General features: G+C 44.1%; 1 protein-coding gene across 1 annotated transcript in view; it reads right to left on the bottom strand.

Moving 5' to 3' along the window:
* Positions 1-20,912, bottom strand: part of SELENON (selenoprotein N) — a 322,589-nt gene that overhangs the window by 6,377 nt on the left and 295,300 nt on the right. The gene's annotated exons all lie outside the window — the stretch shown is intronic.

Below are 20,912 nucleotides of genomic sequence, written 5' to 3'. Positions count from 1 at the left end.
CAAGGTCTCAGGTGTGAATGGGGAGCAGGTGTGTTATAACTCTCACACTCTCTCATACTGGTCACTGGAAGTTAAACATGGCACCTCATCGAAAAGAACTCTCTGAGGATCTGAAAAAAAAGAATTGTTGCTCTACCTAAATATGGCCTCAGCTATAAAAATATTGCCAAGACCCTGAAATTGAGCTGCTGCACGGTGGGCAAGACCATACAGCGGTTTCATAGGACAGGTTCAACTGAGAACAGGCCTTGCCATGGTCAACCAAATAAGCTGAGTGCACGTGCTCAGCGACATAGCCAGAGGTTGTCTTTGGGAAATAGATGTATAAGTGCTGCCAGCATTGCTGCAGAGGTTGAGGGGGAGGGGAGAGGTCAGCCTGTCAGTGCTCAGACCATACGCCGCACACACTGCATCAAATTGGTCTGCATGGGTGTCGTCCCAGAAGGAAGCCTCTTCTAAAGAATGATGCACTAGAAATACCGCAAACAGTTTGCTGAAGACAAGCAGACTAAGGACATGGATTACTGGAACCATGTCCCGTGGTCCGATGAGACCAAGATACACTTATTTGGTTCAGATGGTGTCAAGCGTGTGTGGCGGCAACCAGGTGAGGAGTACAAAGACAAGTGTGTCTTGCCTACAGTCAAGCATGGTGGTGGTAGTGTCATGGTCTGGGCCTGCATGAGTCCTGGCAGCACTGGGGAGCTACAGTTCATTGAGGGAACTGTGAATGCCAACATGTACTGTGATATACTGAAGCAGAGCATGATCCTCTCCCTTAGGAGACTGGGTCACAGGGCAGTATTCCAACATGATGACGACTCCAAAAACACCTCCAAGATGACCACTGCCTTGCTAAAGAAGCTGAAGGTAAAGGTGATGGACTGGCCAAGCATGTCTCCAGACCTAAACCCTATTTAGCATCTGTGGGGCATACTCAAACTAAAAGTGGGGGAGCGCAAGGTTTCTAACATCCAACAGCTCCATGATGTCGTCATGGAGGAGTGGAAGAGGACGCCAGTGGCCACCTGTGAAGCTCTGGTGAACTTTATACCCATGAGGCTTAAGCAGTGTTGGAAAATAATGGTGGCCACACAAAATACTGACACTTTGGGCCCAATTTGAACATTTCCACTTAGGGGTGTACTCACTTTTGTTGCCAACGGTTTTGACATTAATGGCTGTGTGTTGAGTTATTTCGAGTAAACAGCAAATTTACACAGTAGTAGTTGTACACTTACTACTTTACATTGTAGCAGAGTGTCATTTCTTCAGTATTCTCACATGAAAAGATATCATAAAATATTTACAAAAATGGGAGGGGTGTACTCACTTTGTTTTTTATTTTTTATTATTCTTTATTTTTGTTTCAATCCACAAGGCTTATATATATCAGTGGGATATATGTTCTGCACAGGATAATTGGTAACAACAAGAGTAAAAACACAAGAATTAGATATACATGTTGCTCTGACTATTGCGATTTAAATGTTTGTGTATATACGGAACAACATTTGGCTAAACTATGTACATCTGCAGGAACTCAGTCTGTATAGGTGAATCTGATTGAACTTTGATGTACTGAGGGAATGTACTAACAGCATGGGCCACCCGATGGGCCCCTTGGCAGTTTGCTGTACTGGGTGCTCTTGCCGGCTTTGGGGCTCTGAAGATGCCGTTTAGCTCTATGACTTTTGCTTGCCGCAAGTGCAGCAGCGTCGTCAGGATCCTTCGCATGAGGTGCAGCAATTCAGCTGTCGGATGTCTTCCTTTATGCCCTGTATCTTGATGTTGTTTGTGCAGCATGTGTCTTTCAGGGCTGCAAATCTCCCGTCATACTTTGCATTGCTGCTCCGCAGTCCCGGATCTCCTCCTGTAAGGAGGTGATTTGCACATCATTGACGTCGGAGGTGTTCTCCAAAGCACTCAGCCGTCCTGTCAGGCCTTGGATGTCTGTGCAAAGATTGGCCACATCAGATTGGATATTTGACTGAAGATCTGCCAGTAGTTTCCTGAGCACCACGGTTGTCACAGGTGCAGAATCTGTGCTTAGGGGTTTCGGCTTTGGTGCCCAGTGAGGAATTGTCAAAGAGCTCAGAGTACATCCCTGGATAGTCGGCTATCTTGGGCCCAGCAGCTCCATGTGCTTGTCTCAACAGCTCTCCAATATCCAGGCTTTGCCATGGCCTGTCGGGTTTCTTTTTTTTTGGTCTTCCAACCCATGCTGAATTTCCCCTTCTTGGCAGGTATTTGCTGCGTTTTTTGCTGGGTTTTATTGCCCAAATCAGGTAGTTTTCAAAGTTAGTTTGCGGGAGCTCTAAAGCCATACGACTGCTCAGCTCCGTGGTTAAGCACTGCCCGGGTGTTTGTGAGATACTGTATATATATTGCTAGCGTTAGGTTGATGACCTTCAGAAACCTAGTGATTCTCACTGAGAACATTATTTCATTAAAGGAATACTAGCATTATAAATAAATGCATTTATTTCTAACTCTGGAGTGTTGAATTGTTGCTATAGATTTCTGTCCCCACCCACTGTTGCCTTAAAATAGAGTTCATTTACCTCTAATGCAGCTGCAAGAGGGTCTCCAGAACCTTACTTCTGGACTAATTCAATGCTTGTAACAAAGAGACACTGGGGTCCTACAGCACATGAGTGCCAATCGCTACTCTGAGCCAGTGGAATGCTTCTCATAGATCTCATAAAATTTAGATTCAGTGCTTCTCTGTGAGGATCATTGCCTTCTGCTTTTACCGAGCACTCAGTAAGTAAGAGCCCCCTGCCGGACGGACAATTGACATCTGGAAGGATGCAACCTAAGTTTTATAAAAATGCTGATTTCTCTTGAAAAAAAAAGACAAAGAAACAGAGACACTCTGTTAACCTCTACAGTAGACTTGTGCAGGTAAAAAAAAAAATAGATCTAGCTGAATTAGTTCATTCAGAAACAAAAGCTTGCTTGAGTGGAGCGAAATTTATCCATGTGGCCTTTCGGTTCCAACTAATTTCAACCATGCAATCACTTTGGGAAAAAAGTTGCAGACAAAGCAAAAGGGTATAAAAATGAGGCATTCAATGTAATGCAAAGTGTATACATTATCCAGATATTAGATATACATTGCTGGATATGAGCATTTTCCTAACATTTGATTCACAGATAAAGTAAGAAGTAACAATAAGAAGAAAAACAAGGAGAAGCATTAAACAACCTATGTATTTATTAACTTTAATGTATTAATGTATTTATTAACTATGTAATAGATAAAAGTATAAGGTATAGATTATTTTTTTACCTCTATTGGTCACATCTCACTTTACCTGTGAATACAATCAGCTCTTAGTCGCTCTGCCCTAGTCCTCAGTCAACTTTTTGCTTATTAATCATTTCTTTTTTTGCTAAATGGGTAGAACATAAAAATAAAAATCAAACAAAATTGATCATTTGTTGCACATTTTATTTGTTGTGTGATATGTCCTTATGGCGCTTGATAGTTACAGACTTCAGACGAATTGCAATTCTTATGAAACCAAATAAACAAGTCTACTCTACAGCATGTCAGCAGAAGGGCATTCGTGGTTTGGCATGTTTCTTTTAAAAATCGATGACAGATTAATTAAAAAATACTATCCTACAGGTTGCAATTACAGTCTTTATTAAGTGTTCTTGCATAGCAAGACCACTTAATGTTATCTCACATATATATTATTATAGCCAAATTTGCCACCCTAACTCCTCCCACAGTTTTTACACTACATAGACAAAAATATACCAAAACGTGCAGATTGTTCCCGATCAGATTGCTATTACTTTGTGGAACGTTTCGCCGAATGGTTCACGGAATATCGTCGTTCTTGTGGCGAAATTTGTCCCATAGGAATGAATGGCAAAGCTAGAGTGGGAGCTGGCAAAAGCTGAAAAATCAGGACATGATTTCTAGACTGCCACCACTCCCTCATTTTCAGGCCCATCTACACAAATCTTATATCAAAACGTTCAGCTATCCCTGCTGCCACTAAAAATGTCCACAGCTAAGCCATAGTCCTTATAGTTTTCACAATATGACCATTTGGGGGCGTGGCTAACCGCCGAGCAAGATGGACGTCTGAATCTCTGCTCCGGCACGAGGGCTCCGCTAAATTGCGATATTCAATGAGCTGAAACCTATAACTTGATCAAAACCTGATGGCATCATCTAAAGCGAGGAAAGCTGCACTCAAGGCAGAAAAACTGAACTTTTTCGGAAACAAAACCGCCCCTACAGCAGAGACTATGCGGACGGCGGAACACGAGGGCGCGGAGGACATCACTCCCAGCCCGACACTGACAAGGCCGGAGAATCCTAAGTCTGTGGACTATTTAACGCAAAGCAAATTCGAGCAGGCCATGGAAGCAATGACAACAAGATTGATCTCCACATGGCAGACGACGGCAGACCAGATAAAGAAGGAGGTGAGGGACCTCACGGCCAGAACCTCCGTAGTTGAAAAACAATGCCAGGAGCTAGCCTCCACACAATCCGAAGTTTCGCAGCATCTCCAGGAGTTAAGCTGCAAAATGGAAATAATTGAAATGCGCATGGCGGACCACGAGGACAGAGCTCGAAGAAACAATTTACGGCTCCGGGGAGTACCCGAATCAGTCCTCCCAGACGATCTGCAAGCACACGCACGAGGCCTCATGAAGGCCTATGCCCCAGAAATTCCGGCGGACATGCTCCTGATAGACAGAATACACAGGGTGGCGAAACCCAAAAATTTACCTGACTCAATCCCACGCGATGTCCTCCGACGTGCTCACTATTTCCACATTAAGGAGCTGGTCCTCCGTTCCTACCGCAGCAAGGACGCTCCGCACGAAGATTTCCCATCGGTGCGCCTCATGGCGGATATCTCATCGGCTACTCTACGTCGGAGAAAGGACTACACCCAGATCACCACTATACTCCGCAACAAAGGAATACATTACAGATGGGGCTTCCCCACGAAGCTGATCCTGTCTAGACAAGGGAAAACGTTTGCCATATCATCCCCAGAGGAAGGCACGCAACTCATGGAAAAGTGGGGTCTACTGAGAGAGCCTCCTGAGGACACCCTTTCCACCGACCGCAGTCTCCACAGACCAACAAACATGAACTGACATAACTATCAGGAGGCGCCGAAGGCGCTTACCGCAAGTATCAATGACTAACCACAAATGTTCCTTTGCAAATAGGTTGCTATTTAAATGTATATGCATACTGTTTTTATGCCACGTATATAGCATGTCCTCCCTACTAAAGTATACTTGCCGCCTGCCTGGTGCCCCTGCGAGCATCCGAGACCCATCAGACTCTCATGGGTTAGGCCCGGTTGCTGTAGGGGGGCCGGCTAGGCGGCACACTGACGATAGCTTGAGCTGCCCACTCCAGACTATTTCCTAGGCCCGAGGTAACTGTATTGCAATCCACCGTTGTAAGTAAGGTGTGCGGGGACATATAAAGAGGGGAATGCCAAGCTTAGAAATCCAAGACAGACATATATCTGCTTTATAAGTACTGCGAAAGGCACGCTCATATCGCTAAAACACCTAGCTTACTAGCTAATCACAATTAAAAAAAAGCCAGGGGCTCAACAAAGAGGTCCCAAATGGAGGATACCTATGCACCGATTACCATACCATATTGACAGGCATGTACCTCGCCCTCAGTTACAACGCTACACCCTTGGGCACGAGCAGATCAATGGCCCCTACGCTCTTGCCACCCCATGACGCCAAGGGATACCCGCGGGCCAGTAGGCCGCCACTGGAGTTTGGGAAACTGGGTATAATTGCGACACTCAAAAGAATAGGACATGCAAGATTTAAATTAACCTATAATGTTGAAGGACATATTACTGTTTACTTACCACCTCGCAAGGTTGTTTACTGTTATATTCTAATGTTATTATGTTATACTATCAGGTTTATATTATCATTTTATTACACATGGTTTCAGCTCCGCATCAAACACATACTAGAGCCCGTTAGCCACGTACTTGGAAGCTCTAGTTCCTCAACCCCACGGCGCGAGTAGCGTGCCAGACCGTACGGTCTCTGTAAATAGTACCCGCGTTATTTTAACACCCCAACCCCGCCCACACCACCACCACCAGTACCCCCTCATCACCACAATCACCAGCAAGAGCCAGTCAACACTACTGAACTCACAGACAAAACCCTCACACGCCACAACAAATACTACCAATCATGATAATCTACTCACATAATACCAAAGGCCTTAACACGCCACATAAACGACATATGCTACTAGATGATATAACAAAACTCAAAGCAGATGTGGTTTGCGTCCAAGAAACGCACTTCGTAACAAACAGGGTCCCTAACTTCGCCCGCAGAGAATACCCTACGCAATACCATGCAACTCACACCTCTAAATCCAGAGGTGTTTCGATACTATTTCATAACTCACTAACTGTAGAAACTCTACGAATTAAGAAAGATGCCCAGGGACGATACCTTATCTTACACTGTAGAATCAATGACCACCCATACATCCTAGCATGCTTGTACAGCCCCAACGACCACCAACGCAACTTTCTCCACAAGGTCCTCCATAAACTACCAAATGACACGAACGACCCCCAAATCCTATGTGGGGACTATAACCCTACGATGGACACCCGTTTGGATTCGACAACCCCAAGCACTTCGGACAAACACTTTAAACTAGGCCCGAACAATAAGGCATTTGCGAAACTCATCCATGAAAACAGTTTATATGACGTCTGGAGAACAAAACACCCTACGGACAGGAACTATACATTCTTCTCGCAAGTGCACAAAACATACTCAAGAATAGATCATATACTAACCTCAGGCAACCTGCTTCCCCGTATAGAAGATTGCTCTATAGGCAACATAGTATGGTCTGACCATGCCCCACTGACAATGACACTAAACAACAATTACCTGCACCGAGGAAAACCACCATGGCGCCTCAATGAATCCCTCCTCCTTGACAAAGACTTCACAACATCGATGACGTCTGAGTTAGAAGACTTCTTCGAGACTAATGACAACACAGCGGCCTCCATATTCTCAATATGGCAGGCTCATAAAACAGTCATGAGAGGCCATTTCATCAGTCGGGCATCGTACCTAAAACGTAAACGTGAAAGGGAACATTTGGAACTACTACGGAAACTGAGAGATACCACTTCTGCACACATGCTGAATCCTACTGAGGCTCAAGCTAAAGAAATAGCGGCCATTACCAACCAAATCAACACATTGACATTCCAAAAAACGTCCCATACCATAGCAAAACTGAAATTGAGAACGTATACACAAGGCAACAGGGCAGGGAAACTTTTAGCCAACCTACTTAAAAAACAACAGACTAACTCTAAAATACCACATCTGATCACAACCGCAGGAGACAAGATACATAACCCGCAAGACATTAATGACTGTATGGCAGACTACTACCACTCCCTCTACAATCTCAAATTAGACCCCAACTTGCATCAACCGACTCTCAGGGAAATAGAGGACTTTCTCCAAACGGTAGAACTCCCAACACTTTCTACCACACAAAAAGACGACATACAACACCAGATCACTATACAAGAAATCATAGACACTATCACCTCACTCCCACCAGGGAAATCCCCTGGCCCAGACGGAATGACCAATGCCTATTACAAGCAATTCGCACCAATCTTAGCTCCCTACCTGCAAAAAGTTTACCATCACGCCATACAAGTAGGGCAACTACCACAAGAGATGCTGATGGCCCATGTTGCCACTCTTCCCAAGCCAGGGAAACCCCCGAACAGGAGCCAAAACCTCCGCCCTATCTCCCTACTAAATACGGACATTAAAATTATAGCAAAGATCTTCTCCAACAGGCTAGCACAAATTATACCCTCACTAATTCAGGAGGACCAGGTGGGGTTTGTCGGGGGCAGACAGGGAACAGACGGCACTAGGAAAACCCTAGACTTGCTCTATGCGATACAAGAGAGCAGAAACCCAAGTGTCCTGCTGTCCCTTGATGCCGAAAAAGCCTTCGATAGGCTCCACTGGCCCTTCCTGAATGCGGTACTTAGAAAATTCGAATTCCCACCACAGTTCCTAGCCACCATTCAGGCACTATACTCCACACCAACAGCCAGGGTAACCAACGGTGGGTTTGCCTCAAAACCATTTACCATCTCTAATGGATCTAGACAGGGTTGCCCACTCTCCCCACTACTGTACATACTGGCGCTTGAACCCCTCACACAACTAATCAGAAACGACCCGAATATACATGGGATAAAATCCAAAGGCCAAGAATACAAGATGTCACTTTTTGCGGACGATATCCTGCTTACATTGGAGCAGCCGCACATATCCTTACCCAATTTTCACAACATCCTATCCCGCTTCAGCGCATGTTCATACTATAAGCTGAATGTCTCCAAAACCCTAGCTCTAGGCATTCATATCCCGAAACCAGCCCTATCGGTCCTTCAGGAGAACTTTAAATATGACTGGAGACATGACCATGTTAAATTCCTCGGAATTTACTTCACCCCATCGACCAATACTCTATTCAAAGCAAACTATACCAAACTATACAAAGAAATTAAGGTTCGGCTGCACAGTTGGAAGGGGAAATATATATTGTGGACAGGCAGGATAGCCTCTGTTAAAATGGTGATCATGCCAAAAATCCAATACTTATTCCGCTCGCTCCCACTCAAACTTAGCAAAACCTACTTAAAGGACCTGCAACGCAGTATAAACAAGTATATATGGGACTACAAGAAGCCAAGAGTGGCTATGACCACGATGTACAAGCCCCATGATCAGGGCGGAATGGGCCTACCGGATATAGAGAAATACTACAAAGCAGCCAACATGACCCCACTTATTGCAGCGTCACACCGACAAATCCCCTTGACTTGGGAGGAAATGGAGAGACATCATGCCAAGGGGATCTCCCTACCAGCACTAGCATGGATCCCAAACAGCCTCAGACCGAAACAGTCAGACTTATTACCTCCCACCAAACTAACACTCTCAGTGTGGGATGATTACTGCCGAAAGAAAGGAATAACACTACCCTTTTCAACAGCGACCCCGATTGAAACAATACGACAACTGATTCCAGACTTTAATCACAAACTCTGGCAGAGACATGGCATATACACACTATCACAAATACTACAAGGAAACCACCTTAAACCCCTCTCAGACCTCTGCGAAGAATACAAGTTAACCAATACAGCGATCTTCTCCTACATCCAGATGCAATCATGGATCAATCTCAACAGGCCACAACATACCACAACACCAACAGACCCACACTGGGCCAAATTAGTACAAATATGCACTAAAGCCAAGCCGGCAACGAAACTCATCTCACAGATCTATGCCTCCACAACCTCCGAAACTCTGGTGGCTCAGACCTCCTTCCAAAAATCATGGGAAAGGGACATTGGTCATAAATTCACACAAGATCAATGGAGAACCATATTTCACGCTAACAAAAAACTTACTCTATGCACAACACACATGGAACTCTCCCGCAAAATTCTATATAGATGGTACCTAGTCCCAACAACACTCAAACACAGCTACCCAAAGGCAAAAGATGTATGCTGGTGATGTCAAAAAGACCGAGGTACCTTTCTGCATATCTGGTGGCACTGCCCGTCATTGCTGCAATTTTGGACACAAGTCCTAGAATTAATATCGAACTGTACCAAACTACGTGTCTCCCTCACGCCAGAAACATTCCTACTATTACTATTACCTCCAACGCAGCACACGCACACTAAATATCTTCTATACCACATTTGCATAGCGGCCCTTGCCACTATTAGTAGACATTGGAAACAATCTAAAGCCCCAACGATCACCCAATGCATCACAGCAGTAGAAACATCCAAAAAGTATGAAATAATGGCACGGAAATCCAGCAGAACGAATCCCTATTGGATTGAAGCATGGAATCTATGGGACCGAAACAAACCACCAGACCCTCATTGAAACATTGACAACGGAACCCTCTCAAATGAAAAGTCTCCCCGATAGGAGGCGACCTAGCAATACACATACTGGCTCGCACACACACACACAACACGCACGCATCACACCCACATAGCACCTACACTGAGGCTACACACATAGATATGACCACACAAACTCTGTAACCACACAACCACCGACTCCACACGCCTCATACTTAACTCCCTTATAACCCGACCTTATGAACCCTACATGTCCACCACAGATAATGAAGACTGCCCTACACCTATAATCCACACCAGCCCGAACCACAAAGAAACACAGCACAAAGAAACAGGGATGGTTTACTTTACTAAGAAATTAATTACGACCAATAATAGCCCTAGCACAAACTAATAGACAATATTAGTAAACACCTGGGCAGGAAGTTCCCTTTATGGGGAAAAGTTGAACATGGATATGTGAATAACCCCCTTGTCTCCCTCTTGCCTTCTGTACCCTCCTACCCTTACGTATAACTTTATTGAAATAATGAGTGTGAATATACATAGAACCCTATCCCATCTTGCCTTCTGTACCCCATAACCTTGACTGTAAAATAAAAATTGTCAAATTCAAAAAAAAAACAATATGACCATTTGTTTGCAACTCACGCAGTCCATTGACATTCATTGAAACTCCACTCTGCAAAGCTCACATTTGAAGGGCAATTTCTAAACTGCGACTGTGCCTTCATTGTTAATACTATACATCAAACTGTAGGTCTTGGTCTTGTGATTCTCACAATATAAAGCTCTTTGCTGTAGGATTTATAGTTTTAAAATACGACCGTTTGAAGATGGCAACCGCCAAAATACTCTGACCTGTGCCAGGCTGCAGCAGCAAGTGATGTCATTGACAAAGCCTTTTGTACACCTGATAATGTTTTTATAAATGTATGTTTTAATGTAACTGTGCAACAACATTGCAATTAAATGTACTATAAAAATTATAACAGTTACTCCGCCCACTCCAGTTGTAGACTACTGGTGGAGGCAAGAGAAATGACACAACAGCCAGTGGAAGAAAGTAAATAAATGAATAGATACAGTCCTACGCTGGAGTTGGTAGGGGTTGCAGGGTATAACGGGCATAACCCATAAGACATAATATGGAAAAGAGAAAGGCTGACAAAAGGGATTACAAACAGGTCCTCCCAATCATCAGTCTCAATACCCCTGGATGGATTTGTTCATAGTAGTGGCTAGGAATTGCCAGTATGGAACATACATACGAAAAATATGAAAAATAATAAATTTTTATTAGTCCCTTCTAGGGAAGAAAAAACACGACAAAATATAAAGTTAAAACAAAAGCAAAGAACAGTGTATATACAGTATGTGTATATACAGACAGAGTAGGGATCCTCTGTCGAAAGGTGACCTCCCAATGTACCTTGTTATCAAATAAATAAATAGATAAATTGCAACAAAGTTACAGACGCTAAGAGTAGCTATTTTAATGTATCTAGGGACAGACAGTAGTGTTGCCCTAATAGAGTTGCAAAGTATCAAAGTCGCTAGAGGGGGTAGGAAACAAAAGGCTCCCCTCACAAGGTATACTAAGGCGATAGAGTATTAAACAATGTATGGTTATATACGGCACTCTAAGGCTAGCCCCAGATACGGCATAGATTCCCCCTTAGTAAATGATAGAAAGTGGACCCCTGATATTGATAGCCCACTGACTATGCATAGAGGGTAGAGCTTCCTAATGTTGTATATAAAGGGTAGAGCTAAGCATCCCATGTAAGAGCCTGTAAAAAAATTTCCTTGGCTCCTAATATTATTATATCGCTTGGATGTATAGCTCAAAATGCAACAAACAGACCCAAGTCCTACTGTATAGTTCTGGTCTTGAAAGGTAAATAGAGCGATGGAAATAACCCCCCCGTCAGATAGCCCAACAAGTAACTAAAAAACTGGTAGATTCATGAGCTTAAACTGAAGGAAAGCTCCCTGCTTCCTCTAGGTATGAATTTCGGTAAACAGTCTGCGTAGGCAAAGTAAGGCAGGTGCTTGCTAAACATAAAATCCTAAAGTTTAGAGGCATAGACTTCCCTATTGTTACTGCTAACGTCTGTCTAGGTATGAACTCCGGTAAACAGTCTGCGTAAGCAAAATAAGGCAAGTGCTGGCTAAACATAGAATCCTAAAGTTTAGAAGCATAGACTTCCCTATTGTTACTGCTAACGTCTGTTAAACGAGCTCGGTGCTGGCTCGTACTAACTAAACACACATTCCTATCTTATTCGAGGAGAAAGCTTCCATAGTATTGAATACTTAGTAGACAGATCCCTAAATAAATCTCGGACCAAGTGGTCCCGGTACTGGCTCAACGCGCGTTTCGGCGCTTAGATTTGCGCCTTTGTCAAGAGCTTACCGGGATGAGTAAGCCCGCCGTATTTTTAAAGCACATAAGCCCGCCCCTCAAGCTACCGACGTCATCATCACGCTCGAGCGGCATTGGTCGGTGGGCGGGGACTAAATGTTTGAATGGCATAAGCAGCCGTCTGGCAAAGGGGTAACGAAAAAGTTAACCCTATGTTTGCCAGGATCCTGGATGCATGCCAGAAAAAGTGTCCCAAGGGGGACAATGGTAGAAAGTATCATATTTTGAGATAAATTGAAGCCTATTACTGCAGGAAAAGTAACATAAATGCTATTAAGAGTTGGAGATGCAGAAACTCTAGATATTTAGAGGGATGAACAATTGAACAGATAAATTGAACAAATTAAAACAACTGAATAAAGTATATTCCAGAAAGTAAATAATGTATAGAGAAGATATAATTATATACTACAAATGTATATGCAAAAATTGTTAGAATGCCTTTAAAAATATAATGACAGTGAACTGTTCATATATGTATGGGAGACATATCCCGTAATACATGTATGTAGATATTGGATAAAGTTTTTGGACCTTTTTCGAGTTTAAGATGGTGACCACATGAAGGGGTCATAAATTTGATGTAGTGGTAAAGTGAATATCATCACTCCGTTTGACTGTCCTACCCCGGATATTTGGGTATTCGCAGATTTTCTGATAGTGGCCATAAGGAGGGATCACTTATAATGGGTCTATTTATTCTTAGGCCCTTCTTATCCTTTTTGTAGGGGATCCTTGTGAGATGCCGTGATGTATTTATATGAATGGTGCAAATGAGAACCCTTCATTTAAACCCCTAGGTTGTAGAGTCTTGAGCCTGTATATCCAAAAGCTTTCACGTTGCCTGAGGAATCTATCGTAGTCACCCTTCCTCTTGTCCCGTTTCACCAGTTCAAGGCCACAGAAACGTAGACCATGTGATTTGCCTGAATGTTGTTCCCTTAGGTGACGAGCAATTGGCGTTTCAATAGTTAATTTGGGTGATCTAACGTGTTCCTTAATCCTTTCTTTAAAGGGGCGAAAGGTTTTGCCTACGTATTTACAGTTGCATTCGCAAGTGAGTAGATATACCAGACCTGAGGTGTTGCAGTTGAAAAAAGATGCAACATTAAAGGTCTGTTTGTTATCACTATCGGTCACTTTCTTAGAGTCTCGTTTAATATATTTGCAGGCGACACAACGCCCGCATTGGAAAGTGCCAGTGATGGGTCTATGGAGCCATGTTTTGATCCCCGAGCGTACTGGTTGGAAATGGCTGGGGACCAAGAGATCTCTTAGGTTCTTGCCTCTACGTGCCGTCATGTCTACTCTTGGACCCAAAATCTTTTTAAGATGCACATCCCCTGTTAGGAGTGGCCAGAATTTTTGTATTCCGGATTTCACTTTGTTCCAGCCAGCGTCATAGGTTGCGATCAAACGGGGGCTGGAGATGGCAGGTGGTGTAGGTTGACTCGCACTCAAGAGGGTCTCTCTCTCAGACTCCAAGGCTCGTCTATAGGCTCTCTTTAGGCACCGATTGGGGTAGCCTTTGTCCTTGAATTGTGATCTCAGGATGTCAGCCTGAGTCTTAAACTCCTGCAAAGAACTGCAATTTCTGCGTGCCCTAAGGTATTGGCCTATGGGGATGCCTTGTTTGAGGGGTTTAGGGTGAAAACTGTCCCAATATAGAAGACAGTTTGAGGCAGTTGGTTTTTTAAAAAGTGTAGTTTGAAGCAGTTGGTTCTCAATCGAGACAGTCAGATCCAGGAAATTGAGGGTTTTTCCTCCAAACTCGGAAGTAAATCTCAGATTGTGGACATTCTCATTTAGGAGGGCTACAAACTGATTGAATTCATCAATTGTGCCTTTCCAAACTATTAAGATGTCATCTATATACCTAGCCCAAAGATGTATCAGGGGGGCAAAGGGTAAAAGTCTGGTTGATTTAATGACTACTTCCTCCCACCACCCCAGGTGCAGGTTTGCATATGATGGGGCACAAGCTGTCCCCATCGCAGTGCCCTGCACCTGGTGATAGAATTTGTCATTAAAAAGAAAGTAGTTGTGCGTCAAAACAAATCTAAGTAGTTCCAATGTGAACTCAGAATGAGTAGAGAGGTTAACGCCTCTTTTTTCCAAGTAGTATTGGACATGTTGTAAGCCCCCCTCATGGGGTATGGAGGAATAAAGAGCCTCTACATCCAAGCTACATAGGTTTACAGGTTCTGGAAGAGTGAGATTAGAGAGGAGAGCCAAAGTCTGTTTTGTGTCCTGAATGAAGGATGGCAGTGACTCGACAAAAGGGCGTAAAATCTGGTCCAAATAAATACTCCCGTTTTGTGTGAGACAATCATTGCCAGAGACAATTGGGCGTCCTGGTGGGTCTAGTTTATTTTTGTGGATTTTAGGTAGGCAGTAGAAAGTCGCTGTCCTAGGGTTCTTATTAAGAATGAATTCGTATTCTTCCCTGGATAGCAGACCTCTACTGCGTCCCTTATCCAAAATCCGTTTATACTCCTCCAAAAAGGAGTTTGTAGGGTCCGTAGAGAGTATTCTATAGGTTTCCCTATCATCCAGGATTTTAAGGGCCATTTTGATGTAATTAGCTGACTTCATCATTACAATATTGCTGCCCTTGTCTGCTGGTTTTATGATTGTCTCCCTATCCTCTCTAAGTGATTGTAAAGCCTTCCCCTCAAGTTTGGTCAAATTCATATTGGGCTGAAAGTCGAGATCACTGTTTTTAATGCTTTCGATTTCGAATTTGACTGCTTCCAAGAAAACCTCAATATTCCTGTAGCTGCCTATGTGTGGTGTGAAACGGCTTTTACTGGTGGAGGCAAGAACACTTCACACAATTTCCCCAGAAATTGTAGCTTTTCTAGTTATTATTATTATGATATTTATATAGCGCCATCAAATTCCGCAGCGCTTTACAATGGGTGGACGAACAGACATGTAGTTGTAACCAGACAAGTTGGACACACAGGAACAGAGGGGTTGAGGGCCCTGCTCAATGAGCTTGCATGCTAGAGGGAGTGGGGTAAAATGACACAAAAAGGTAAGGATAGTATTAGACTAGTGACAGTTGCAGAAGAGGAATCAGTCAGGAGCTATTAACAGTCTAATTGATACGCTTTTATGAAGAAGTGGGTTTTTAACGATTTTTTGAAGGAGTGGAGACTGGGTGAGCATCTAACAGAGGAGGGAAGCGAGTTCCACAGGAATGGTGCAGCCCTCGATAAATCTTGAAGGCGAGCATCAGAGGTGGGAGTACGGACAGAAGATAGACGTGTGTCTTCAGCAGATCGTAAGGGCCTAGACGGGACATACTTGTGTATAAGGGAGGATAGATAGATAGATAGGTGGGAGCAGCATTATGTAGCTGAATTTTAAATTGAGCTCTATATTTTATAGGAAGCCAGTGTAGGGACTGACAGAAGGGTGAGGTATGGAAGGTGCGGGCGGGCAGGAAGATGAGCCTCGCTGACGCATTCATTATGGACTGTAATGGCGCAAGTTGGGAGCATATAAGACCACTGAGAACTTATATAGTTACTTATATAGTTCCAACATATTTCACAGCACTGTACAATAAGTAAACACGACAAACATGTAATTCTAATAGAACATGTGCGACTTATGGGAACAGTAGATGAAAGGGCCCTGCCAAAACGAGATGACAACCTAAAGGGATGAGGGACAAATACACATAGGGAAGTAAGGGAACCAAGTGATCAGTATGTACCCGAGAATGAGAGGGGTGTTTGGTAGGCATGTGCATGGGGAATATTTTCGTTCGGTTTGGTATTCCAAAATTCTGGACTTTCGCAATTCGGGACTTCAACACTTCAGAACTTTGGCAACTTCAAAACTTCGGCACTTCAGCACTTCGGAACTTCGGCACCTCGGCACTTCGACACTTCGGAAATTCGGTAACTTCGGCACTTCGACACTTCGGAATTTGGGAACTTCAGCATTTCGGAATTTGGGGATTTCGGCACTTCGAGACTTCTCTTGCAGCCTTTGGCTGCTCACTGTTAAAAGAATTAAAATAAAAAAAAAGCGGCGGGTGGGGGCCCTAAAGTAAAATGATGGTGGGACCTATTGTCCTCCCCCCTGGCCCCCACCCCTAAGCGGTGGGTGGGGGCCCTAAATACTTATAAGGGGGGACCTTATGTATTTAATAACTATGGCCCCAACCCCTGAGTGGCAGGTGGGGGCCCTACAGTAAAATAAGGGGGGGACCTAATGTCCTCCCCCTAGCCCCCACCCCTGAGCGGTGGGTGGGGGCCCTAAATACTAAAAAAGGGGGGGACCTAATGTCCACCCGCCTGGCCCCCACCCCTGAGCGGCGGGTGGGGGCCCTAAATACTAATAAGGGGGGACCTAATGTCCTCCCCCCTGGCCCCTACCCCTGAGCGGTGGGTGGGGGCCCTAAATACTAATAAGGTGGGGGACCTAATGTCCTCCCCCCTGGCCCCCACCACTGAGCGGCGGGTGGGGGCCCTAAATACCAATAGGGGGGACCTATTGTCCTCTCCCCGGCCCCCACCCCTGAGCGGCGGGTGGGGGCCCTAAAAAAATGTTACCCCCCCAGGTGACTAGGGGTCCCCACACCTAGTCACCCCCTCCCCCCCCAAAAAAAATTAACTCCCTACCTACCCCCCTCACCCTAAAAATAATGAGGTGGGGGCCTTTAACCGGGTACCTGTAAAAAAAAATAAAACTTACCATTCAATGTTTTCTTTCTTCTAAAATCTTCTTTTTTCAGCCAAAAAAAGGCCAAATAAAAATCCATAATAACCGACGCAATAAAAAAATACAAAAAATACAAAAATAATCCATCTTCACCCGGCGAGGGCTCCGCGCAGAGCTCTGCAGGGCGGGGGAAGACTTATATAAGTCTCTACATTTACCTGTCACAGCACTCTGATTGGTTGGTTTGAAATCCACCAATTAGAGTGCTCTGTGTCATTTTACACAGCGTGGGAAAGTTCTTTGGAATTTTCCCACGCTGTGTAATTTGACTCATAACTCTCTGGTGGATTAAGTAACCAATCAGAGAGTTATGAGTCGTGGGGGCCAGGGGGGGAGGACAATAGGCCCCCCCCATTATTTTACATTTTACACTAGGGTCCCCACTCGCCGTTCAGGGGTGGGGCCCGGGGGGTGAGCAATAGGTCCCCCCTTTAGTTTAAAAGCCCCCACTCGCGCTTCGCGGGTGGGGGCTTGGGAGGGGTAGCCATAGGCTGCTCACTGTTTAATAGACATGCCCCTACTCGCGGTATAGCGAGTAGGGGTATAATTTACTAATACTAAGTAATCTTTACTAAGTATTAATAAATTTGGCTGAAAGACCAATTTAGGTCTTTCAGCCTTTTAGTAGATAGCTCCCTAATACCGTGGGAATAAGAGAATTATCTACTTATTCATTCCTGTCATTACATTGATTGGCTAAGTAACTTACATTTTATATGAATGTATGTTACTTGATTGTTGTAAGTGTTGCAAATGCTTACAGCAGAATCCTGGCTATGTTTGTATACTTTTTATTTAAAATTGTATACAATGTAACATTCTTCTTCTTTTACTGGGTAAGTATATTAGTACTTAGGCAATACTGTGCTTCGGAACTTCGGCACTTCGGCACTTTGACACTTCGGAACTTCGGCAACTTCGGCACTTCAGCACTTCGGAACTTTGGCACTTCGGAAATTCGGTAATTTCGGAACTTCGGGACCTTGGCAATTCAGCACTTCGGACATTCGGAAGTACCCAAATGTCCGAATTGCCCGAAATTCGTCCGAATTCATATTCGGACCGAAACGAATTGCACATGTCTAGTGTTTGGGAGGAGGGAACACAGTAGATGGGAGACAGCAGGAAAGTTAAAGAGGGTGAGGAGCTTTGGGGAGAGCTGATATGTATCTCTAAAGAATTGTATTTTTAGGGATATTTTGAAGGACTGCAGAGACAAGGAGAAGGGCATTCCATATGATGTTAGCAACCCTGGAGTAGTCCTGCAGGTGGGAATCTGGAGTGCGAATATATGAACAGGGCAGTAACAGATCGTCAGCAGAGCGAAAAGGCCATGCTGGAGCATAAATGCTAATGAGGGATAAGATGTAACCATGCTATGGAGAGCTATGGAGAGTTTTGTGAATCGAATACTAAATGAAACAGGAAGTAATGTAGAGACCGATAGAGCAGTGAGGTGTGAGAATTCCTGGACTGAAAATAAGTCCTGTAAAGGCATTCTGTATGGACTGTAGACAGGCAATTTGGGCACTTTTACATCTGACAAGCAGAGGGTTACCATGCCGAAGGTGGGAAACAACAGGAGCATGGACAAGAGTCTTACTTGCATCCTGAGTTAGAAACTATTATTTAAGGTGAAAGCAACAGGATTTGGCAATAGATTTTATGTAATTGTTGAAGTAGAGGTTGTGGTCAAAGAGCACAATAAGGCAACATGCTTGTTGGACAGAGGTTATGATCTGAAGGAAAACAGGCACAGACATAGCCTTAGAGGGAGGAAAGAAAATGAGTTTGGTCTTGGAGAGGTTGAGTTTCGGGAATCAATGAGACATTCAGTCAGAAGAAGAGGAAAGGCAGTCAGTGGCATGTTCCAGCAGATGGAAAGAGTAATCAGGTGAGGAGCAGTAGATATGGGTATTATCAGCATACAGGTGATATTGAAAGCCGTAGGATGATATAAGGTCACCAAGAGATAGATCCCAATATGTAGACTTGAGGAACACCAACAAAAAGAGGTACACAAGGGGAGAAGGAAGTTTTGATTGTACATTTTAATTCTAATACAATAATTGTACATGTGTTTATTGAGTGTGAGTTCTGAATGGGATGGACTCCTGACATGTAATATGTTCTTTGAAGTATGTTTTTATTTTTACCAGATACCTTTCCGTATATTTATCTTATACAGAGCTTTTCCAGCAAAGATACCGTAGAACTGAGATCTGGTTCCCGCAAATCCAGAACTCATGACTAGACAACTTTTTTGTAGTTGGTAATTATTCACACATGAAGGGCTTATCCTGGGTGGGTGCACAAGGTGCACCACGCCCACTACCAGGGAGCCGAAGTAAGAGGGGGCGTCAGCGATGGGGGCTGACCAGGCCTGGAGACCCGGGTGGTTCTGTGAAGAACCCCTGGTATAAAATATTATTATCTTCTCCTCCTTACAGTAGCATGGCCAAGCAGCAGCAACCTCCCTCAGTTGAGGCTCAGTATTCATGCCCGAACCTGTGTGGAGAGGGAGGGACATAACACACATCATGCCCTGCTCCATGCTTCACACACAGTGCGGCTATGAACAGTGTTGAGGCTTTGTTGAGCCTCTTCCAGGTAAGCTTTGGTCATGGAGAGTGTACAAACTGCACCTCCCACCAAAACATCAGGTGTCAGGATTCCCTCATCCCTTGCCAAAGGTAAGCCCCAGGGAGGGGGGAGGAAACTGCATTTTGTTTTATGTTTTTATTTTATTAAATCCCATATCTACCCCACTAGATCACCTAACCCTCCACTACAGCCTCTCCCCCACCAAACCCAGACTGGTCATCCAGCAAATATCCAGTGAGCTGTGATGGCCATGAGCCGAGGCTGGCAGGGGAGATCAGAGGATTGCACTATCCAAGTTGGCCCTGCCCCCCACTACAGCCTAAAGGCCCCCCAACATTGCACTATCCAAGTTGGCCCCCTAGCCCCTACTATATCATCTTACCCCAACTACACTCCCTAACCCCCCAATACAGCCTCTAACCCCCACTACATTCCCTAACTCCCTACAACATACCCTAACACCCATCTACATTCCCTAACTCCCACTACTGCTCCTAACCCACCACTACTGCTTCTAGCCCCACACTACACCCTCTAACCTCCCACTCTATCCAATTTTGGAGTTAAATAACTTTGTTTATGTAGCCCTAGACACACCAAACCAGACTGTGACTTATACACTGAAAAAGACTATACATTTAGCTTCCCTTATTGCACAATTTGTTTAATTTATAATTTCTCACACCCTCCACTGTCAATTGTCTGATAGAGCCTAACACAGCCTCCTGTGTGTGATTAAAGTTCCAATAACAGAGCAGGAGATAAAATATTTTAAAGTAAACATACTATGCTGTAGGATCTGATTAAAAATGGAGCAATTTTTTCTTGTAGGCTGTGTCAGTCACAGCCGGATAGGCCTGCATAAACACAAACAAACTCTTAAATTGAGTTTTGAGCAGCGAGACTGCAACTTCATTAAGCTAAAGTTGTTTTGGTGCTTCGAGTGTTACGTTTAAGGCTCTCAGACTGCAAGGAGGTAACCTGGGCATCATTACCTGTTCATTACGCGAATAATTACACTGACGGCTAAGGCTGAATTAACAGAGAAAGAAAGTCTTCTCTGACATTTAAAAAAACATTACACAATATGCACAAAAAACTAAATAACAAACATGGAAATTATAGTTTAATATCTG

Source organism: Pelobates fuscus, chromosome 4 (assembly GCF_036172605.1).
Source record: "Pelobates fuscus isolate aPelFus1 chromosome 4, aPelFus1.pri, whole genome shotgun sequence".
Lineage (NCBI taxonomy): Eukaryota > Metazoa > Chordata > Amphibia > Anura > Pelobatidae > Pelobates > Pelobates fuscus.
This window is presented reverse-complemented; position numbering and strand designations above follow the sequence as displayed.